The 8,840-nt window shown below is 38.7% G+C and overlaps 1 pseudogene; it reads right to left on the reverse strand.

Annotated features, from left to right (window-relative positions):
• Nucleotides 1–2,862: 2,862 nt before the first annotated feature.
• Nucleotides 2,863–2,981, reverse strand: LOC134970454 (5S ribosomal RNA; annotated as a pseudogene).
• Nucleotides 2,982–8,840: the final 5,859 nt, after the last annotated feature.

An 8,840-nucleotide genomic window follows, 5' to 3' on the forward strand; every position in this document is an offset into this window, starting at 1 on the left:
GATAAGTGATGAGAACTAGATGACAGAAATGATGGCAGAAAAATGGAAAAATAAAGAAGCTGAATTGATCATTAATAACGAGATATATTACTCAAGAAAAACACTGTAGTTGATATGTTCGTTAAGGCCATTGGGAGCTAAGGGTATATTCTCAATTTTTCTTAGTACATCTGTTGTGTCTCGGGTGTAAGAGGGTAAATTAAATACAAGTTCTTTAAGATGGATCTCTAAAAATGTGCAGGCCTTCTCCAAAAGTCCTCCATTCCCCGAGACAATGGGGCGTCCTGGTGGTTTTAGTAGATTTTTGTGTATCTTGGGTAGCAAGTAGGAAGTTGGTACTCTGGAATTTTGAATTTTAAGAAAATCATATTCTGCTTGCGTTATTGTGCCTTGGTGCCTGGCTTCCCCTATGATCCTCATATATTGCACCATTAGATTTTGTGTTGGATCAAACAGACTTTTACTGTAACAGTTGATATCATTAAGCTGTCTTTTGGCCTCTTTTTCATACAGATCTTTCGGCCATAGAACCACATTTCCCCCTTTATCAGACTGTTTGATTACTATATCTTGCCAGGATTTTATTTCTTTAAGGGCTTGTCTGGCTTGGGGGGACAGATTTCCTGTGGTTCTGAACTTCCTTTTCTTTATATACAGTTGGTCTAGATCTTTGGATACCAGATTAATAAAGGTTCTTACTTCTGGGCAGGTGGAGTCATTAGGGAAGAACGTGGATTTTTTTCTACAGATCTGTCGTTGAGTATGAAGGCTCTTTGTTGTTGTTGAGTCAAGGAGTACTTCCAAGTTGTTTAGGGCTTCCAATTCTTCAGGCGATTCAATAGTCGGTATGGTAGGGATGATTTCATTCTCTTTGCGATGTTCTTGGTTAGCATAGAATTTTGTAAGTAACAGTTTCCGACCAAAGAGATTGAGATCTGTCTGCCATTGGAATCTATCAAATTTCTTGGTTGGAGAGAATGTAAGTCCTTTTTCCAAGACTTCTTTGTGTGTGTTAGACAGGGTGTGAGTTGAGAGGTTTATTATTTGGAGACGATCAGATTTCAATATTGCTTCCGGTTCCTCCGTACAGGGTATCTGTTTGGAGAAGGGGAACCCCATCTTCCTCTTCCTCTTCTTCTTGCTTCTTCTGGTTTTTCTTTTCCTTGTTTCAGACGGCCCCGAGACCGGCCAGTTTGATCTAAAAAATGAGCTGATGCTGTGTGTGTGATTCTTGCCGATGAGTGATTCCTCCGATCTGTATTGGGTTCTTCAAATCCTCTGAGCTGGATAATTCAACCTCTGAGGAAGAGGGGGTCCCTTGGTAATTCAAAGGATTCTCACGCCTGACAGGTCTTGTCCACTTGAATATCCTCCCTGTGTTGAAGTCTCTTTTGTCCCTGGAGAATTTATTCCTCTTCCGTTCGATGATGGTATTCTCATATATGTCCAATTCTTTTTTCAACTTTTCAAAAGAAGTTTGGAAATTGATGTCCTGTTCCCACTTTTCCAATGCCTTACTAGTCTTTTCAATTTCTCTAGTACAGCCGTCCAAAACCAAATTGTTATGTTTAATGAGTATCTGCATTAGTTCCTGTGAACACTTAAGTAGGGCATTCTCCCATTCTTGCTTAAGGGTTTCTGTATGCAATTCAAAAGATGGAAATAGTTTAGGTCTTAGACCTCGTGGTGTGATTTTCTGTTTACAATAATTCTCTAGACTCGTTAAGTCCCAATTAGTTCTGGTTTGTCTCTGTAATGTGTATTTTAGCTTGACGAGATCCTCCTCCCAGGTTCGTTCTGAGTCATTGGAGGCCACCTCTGTAGGGAAGATGCTGTCCAAGTCTTCAGTCCTACGTTTTGTGTTAAGTTCATTCTTGAGACTAAAGCTCATAGTGAAAAAGCAGGCTGATATTGTTTTGGACAGACGATTTAACTTTAATTGGTAAGGTATCTCTGTGGAAATTGCTGGCTAGTTGTCCAAGGTATATTTGAATTAAATGTCTTTCTAATCGGTTGATCAGTTGTCCATTAATTAACTGCACACGAAGGGGTTTCAGAATATATGAAAAAGACAATCTTTCCGTGCTAGATTCTCTTAACTGAGAAAGACCTCAGTAACACAGACTATATTGGGTGGGTTTTTTTGAGATCTGCACTGGAACAGATTGTACATTACCTGATAAGAAGTGTATAATAGTACTAATGGAAATTCCAATTACAGTTTAGACCAACATAGAGCTGCCAATTTCGCCTCAAAGGGCTTTTAGGGCAGAACAACGGTTGGTGGTGCTCCCGGACATTTTTAGCAAAAAGAGCTATTAGGGGTGGTTTTGCAAAGAAGCAAAAAAAGAGCTGGTTGATATGTCTCCCTGGGGCACACTTTTTAGATTAATTTAATGACAATATTGTGAAATAATGGAATGTATATAAAGCATTAAAACGTAACTTTTATTTAATTCTTCAGACGACCAAGTTTAATTAATTATATGAAAAAAAAACATTGCTGTGTAAAACAGCGAAGTTGGTTAAAACAAGTATTAAATAGTATATAGAAGACAATATAGTAATAATATGTCACTCGCTTATTGAAAGTAGGTGACAGAAAATTTGTCTGCACACCCTCTGGATTCTAGGCGAGTATTATTGTTAGACATATGTCCACTGCGAAAATAAAAAGTTCTCGTTATCTCTATGAGTTTATGATTGAAAATACTTATGCGTATTTCATATAAGAGATACAAGAAAAAGAAACCGGCTTTTTAATTACCGGACTCCTTTTGAAATAATCAACTATTCTGCGTGTTCTGCAGTGTTAGTTGACAAGTAGGTTCTGCTGGTCAATGAAAGGTATGTACCTTGATGGGACTACAGTACCCAGTATTCCCAGAGGGTCACCCTTTCTGGTACTGACCGGGCCCAATGCTGCTTGGCTTCCAAGATCAAACGAGATCGGGCAGATCCAGCATGGTATGACTGTAGAAGGTATGGTAAACACCTCTCAGCATATAAAAATGGATGGTATTTGAGGCAAAATGTAATTCCGTAAAGAAAAAGATTGATTTAACAATCGCCAATTAGTATTGGCCAATTAATGGCCCAAGGAAGACCAAGAAGTGGAGGGATTATTCACTGATGAAATCCTCAATGTTACAATTATGATGGAGAGCACATGCCGGAGTCGCCTCAAATAAATTAAATGAGGCAATTAAATTAATAGTATGACAATGGTTAAATGATTAGATGAAATACTAATAGAAATACCAGTATGACATGGGTTAAATGATTTGATGAAGTGCTAATAATCAATCATGTGAAATAACATAAGCTGAATCTTATATCAGGATTAACAGGAGCTGTCTAGGCAGTACCTTGTTTCTCTGTGACAAAATGTATAAAGAGTTTCCACTAAATTGCTCGATATGAAGTGGATATTGCTTTGTGTAGTTATGTAACAACACCCTTAATATGCTCTGCTCGGGCTGCAGAGGCAGCTAACTATTCATACATTTAAACATTTCGACGTACATTGTTGCAGAAAAGGTGTCTGGGCAGCTCTGTGTCCAAGTGAAAACAGATACAATTGTTTTGAACACACCACATAAGTTGCAAAGGGCAGCTTCCTTTTAACACTGCAAGATGCAAATAGTTGTCACAGTAACATACTGCAAACAGATGTGTTTGTTTTGGAATCGACCACATAGGCTGCAAGAAGCAGCAGGATTCTATCACATGCTTATCTCATTAATTTGTCACAATAACAGATTACTAAGAAAGATACAGAAAATCGGAATTTGTCACAATAACCAAGTGCTAAGAAAGCTATAGAGAGAGTGACTCTAGTCTCAACCAAAAAATGCAGATTTGAAACCAGCAGAAGACAGTATAAGAACAGCTGGTGTTCTATTTATAAATAACTTACATAATTTGTCCAAATATTTTATCAGAATAATAACAGTTATAATCAAGAATAGTAAGGACAAAGTAATTGTAAGTTGACACTGTTCTAATAATAAGTGTAGAAGAAGCTCTCACGCCAACGGAGTGCCTGAGTTGAAGAGTGATTGCCTGGGTAACTTGAAGGGATTTAATGTAGCACCAATGAAATGATGGCTGACAACATGAATCCCTGTTTTAAATAAGTGCCATGTGTCTGTGCACCGTTTGCAAAGTTTTAAATGTCAGCATTCAGTGACACTAATAGCCTCTATAATTGTAAATTGATGAGGAAATTACCAGGCAATATTGCTGGCTAAATCTTGCCAGGGAGACAGTCCGTGCTTAGTGCAGTGGGTAGGGGCAGCTTTTTCCCTTGTGAGTGCGCTGGGCACACGGGGAGAGAGCTGGCCTGGAGAGCTTTGAATCCGCTGCAGTGAGCGGTGTTATACTTGCGGCATTCGCTGACAGGAGTCCGCCCGTCGGAGCCCCGTTGCCGAGGTCCCGGAAGTTGGGTGCCGGACCGGAAGTGACGCGCGTTTCGCTGGGAGGAGCTTGTTCACTGGATCGTCTGATCTGTGAGCCCTCGGTATGCGTCTTTTAACGAACAATATGACCAATCAATTTACTCATAAAATTGATTGACTAGTAGGTGAACCTATGGATAGCCAGAATCCACACTGCTATTGTAATAGCATATTAGATTTCTAATTGCTAACGGTGCAGAGACGTTGGGACTCTTGTAATTATACTAAAGTGCAAGACTGGGGAATAGTTAAGTTGAATGAAATGCAATAGGAAAGGAGAAATAAGAGAAGGTAAGAGGGTTGCTGATTTGTCGTAATAAACAATAAAACAATATGGGTGTGATGCTTGAATAAGAATGCTAATGTGAAGCTTCCCTGCAGAGTATGGGTAAAAATTATTATAATAGGGAATACTTGATGCCTGATGAGGAAGATACTAATTGATGAATGATAAAATTATATATATATGTACAGAATGAGAAACAAATAAAGTGGAAAGATACAAAATGGAATTGAAACAATGTAGTGAGGTGTAAATTACTTAGGAGAAAATAAGTAATAAATAATGAATAAGAAATAAGAGGGATGAGAAAATTATTATGAAGTTGTAAGAAAAAATATGTGTAAGAAAAAATGATTAAAATAAAATAAATTAAAATACAATAAAAACTTTTTTTTTAAAAAGGGGCTTTTTTGTGTTGTGTATACTAATAATTAGAATAATGACGCTTGCAGATTGAATATGAAAAATATAAAATGGTGAAGGTTATAAATTAAAAATTGTGAATAGATGGCTGAAAGAAGTATGAGGGCGGGGATGTTGGTGAGCAACATGAATGTGTGATGATAGGGATAGTGTTGGAGAGAAAATTGAAAATTGATTTGTTTGATATTAGGAGGATAGTGCAGTTGTGTGATGGAAGAAGAGAGGAAAAGAGGAAAATGTAGTTACTGTATGGCGGGGGGGTGTGGGGAGTGGGGGATGGGGGAATGGCGGGGGGGGGAGAAAGGTGGGAAAGAAGGCTGAAGAAGGGGCATGAAAAAGGGGGGGAGGGGGGGGGGAAGGAGGGGACGCTGGGGGGGAAGGGGTGAAATTATAGAGTGAGGTGTGGTATTGTTGTGGGAAAAGTAGAGAGGTTGAAAGCGGCGGCCGGCCTGTGGGGGAAGGGAGAAGGAAAGAAGGAGGGAAAGAAGGGAAAAAAGATGAGGATGTAAGTGGGGGGGGGGGAGGTGTTAATTTTGTGAGTGAGGGAGAAGGAGACGGAGATGTGATGTGTTGATTGAAAGAGTGGATAAATGTAGGTGTATAGTGAGTTGAACCATTGTGAGTGGATGAAAGATTGAAACATGTGGATAGTTAGGAAAGAACAATTATGTGTGTGGGGTGATGGTTGAAAATTGGTGTGGTGTATGTTGGTAAGGATGAGGTGTTGGGTGAAGAATGGGAGGTGTAATGATATTGTGCAATAGACCTGAAATTGTAATATTTGAAAAGAAAATGAAAAAGTGAACTGGGGGATAAGTGATGAGAACTAGATGACAGAAATGATGGCAGAAAAATGGAAAAATAAAGAAGCTGAATTGATCATTAATAACGAGATATATTACTCAAGAAAAACACTGTAGTTGATATGTTCGTTAAGGCCATTGGGAGCTAAGGGTATATTCTCAATTTTTCTTAGTACATCTGTTGTGTCTCGGGTGTAAGAGGGTAAATTAAATACAAGTTCTTTAAGATGGATCTCTAAAAATGTGCAGGCCTTCTCCAAAAGTCCTCCATTCCCCGAGACAATGGGGCGTCCTGGTGGTTTTAGTAGATTTTTGTGTATCTTGGGTAGCAAGTAGGAAGTTGGTACTCTGGAATTTTGAATTTTAAGAAAATCATATTCTGCTTGCGTTATTGTGCCTTGGTGCCTGGCTTCCCCTATGATCCTCATATATTGCACCATTAGATTTTGTGTTGGATCAAACAGACTTTTACTGTAACAGTTGATATCATTAAGCTGTCTTTTGGCCTCTTTTTCATACAGATCTTTCGGCCATAGAACCACATTTCCCCCTTTATCAGACTGTTTGATTACTATAGCTTGCCAGGATTTTATTTCTTTAAGGGCTTGTCTGGCTTGGGGGGACAGATTTCCTGTGGTTCTGAACTTCCTTTTCTTTATATACAGTTGGTCTAGATCTTTGGATACCAGATTAATAAAGGTTCTTACTTCTGGGCAGGTGGAGTCATTAGGGAAGAACGTGGATTTTTTTCTACAGATCTGTCGTTGAGTATGAAGGCTCTTTGTTGTTGTTGAGTCAAGGAGTACTTCCAAGTTGTTTAGGGCTTCCAATTCTTCAGGCGATTCAATAGTCGGTATGGTAGGGATGATTTCATTCTCTTTGCGATGTTCTTGGTTAGCATAGAATTTTGTAAGTAACAGTTTCCGACCAAAGAGATTGAGATCTGTCTGCCATTGGAATCTATCAAATTTCTTGGTTGGAGAGAATGTAAGTCCTTTTTCCAAGACTTCTTTGTGTGTGTTAGACAGGGTGTGAGTTGAGAGGTTTATTATTTGGAGACGATCAGATTTCAATATTGCTTCCGGTTCCTCCGTACAGGGTATCTGTTTGGAGAAGGGGAACCCCATCTTCCTCTTCCTCTTCTTCTTGCTTCTTCTGGTTTTTCTTTTCCTTGTTTCAGACGGCCCCGAGACCGGCCAGTTTGATCTAAAAAATGAGCTGATGCTGTGTGTGTGATTCTTGCCGATGAGTGATTCCTCCGATCTGTATTGGGTTCTTCTAGATCCTCTGAGCTGGATAATTCAACCTCTGAGGAAGAGGGGGTCCCTTGGTAATTCAAAGGATTCTCACGCCTGACAGGTCTTGTCCACTTGAATATCCTCCCTGTGTTGAAGTCTCTTTTGTCCCTGGAGAATTTATTCCTCTTCCGTTCGATGATGGTATTCTCATATATGTCCAATTCTTTTTTCAACTTTTCAAAAGAAGTTTGGAAATTGATGTCCTGTTCCCACTTTTCCAATGCCTTACTAGTCTTTTCAATTTCTCTAGTACAGCCGTCCAAAACCAAATTGTTATGTTTAATGAGTATCTGCATTAGTTCCTGTGAACACTTAAGTAGGGCATTCTCCCATTCTTGCTTAAGGGTTTCTGTATTCAATTCAAAAGATGGAAATAGTTTAGGTCTTAGACCTCGTGGTGTGATTTTCTGTTTACAATAATTCTCTAGACTCGTTAAGTCCCAATTAGTTCTGGTTTGTCTCTGTAATGTGTATTTTAGCTTGACGAGATCCTCCTCCCAGGTTCGTTCTGAGTCATTGGAGGCCACCTCTGTAGGGAAGATGCTGTCCAAGTCTTCAGTCCTACGTTTTGTGTTAAGTTCATTCTTGAGACTAAAGCTCATAGTGAAAAAGCAGGCTGATATTGTTTTGGACAGACGATTTAACTTTAATTGGTAAGGTATCTCTGTGGAAATTGCTGGCTAGTTGTCCAAGGTATATTTGAATTAAATGTCTTTCTAATCGGTTGATCAGTTGTCCATTAATTAACTGCACACGAAGGGGTTTCAGAATATATGAAAAAGACAATCTTTCCGTGCTAGATTCTCTTAACTGAGAAAGACCTCAGTAACACAGACTATATTGGGTGGGTTTTTTTGAGATCTGCACTGGAACAGATTGTACATTACCTGATAAGAAGTGTATAATAGTACTAATGGAAATTCCAATTACAGTTTAGACCAACATAGAGCTGCCAATTTCGCCTCAAAGGGCTTTTAGGGCAGAACAACGGTTGGTGGTGCTCCCGGACATTTTTAGCAAAAAGAGCTATTAGGGGTGGTTTTGCAAAGAAGCAAAAAAAGAGCTGGTTGATATGTCTCCCTGGGGCACACTTTTTAGATTAATTTAATGACAATATTGTGAAATAATGGAATGTATATAAAGCATTAAAACGTAACTTTTATTTAATTCTTCAGACGACCAAGTTTAATTAATTATATGAAAAAAAAACATTGCTGTGTAAAACAGCGAAGTTGGTTAAAACAAGTATTAAATAGTATATAGAAGACAATATAGTAATAATATGTCACTCGCTTATTGAAAGTAGGTGACAGAAAATTTGTCTGCACACCCTCTGGATTCTAGGCGAGTATTATTGTTAGACATATGTCCACTGCGAAAATAAAAAGTTCTCGTTATCTCTATGAGTTTATGATTGAAAATACTTATGCGTATTTCATATAAGAGATACAAGAAAAAGAAACCGGCTTTTTAATTACCGGACTCCTTTTGAAATAATCAACTATTCTGCGTGTTCTGCAGTGTTAGTTGACAAGTAGGTTCTGCTGGTCAATGAAAGGTATGTACCTTGATG

Source organism: Pseudophryne corroboree, chromosome 11 (genome assembly GCF_028390025.1).
Source record: "Pseudophryne corroboree isolate aPseCor3 chromosome 11, aPseCor3.hap2, whole genome shotgun sequence".
In the NCBI taxonomy this organism is placed as follows: Eukaryota; Metazoa; Chordata; class Amphibia; order Anura; family Myobatrachidae; genus Pseudophryne; species Pseudophryne corroboree.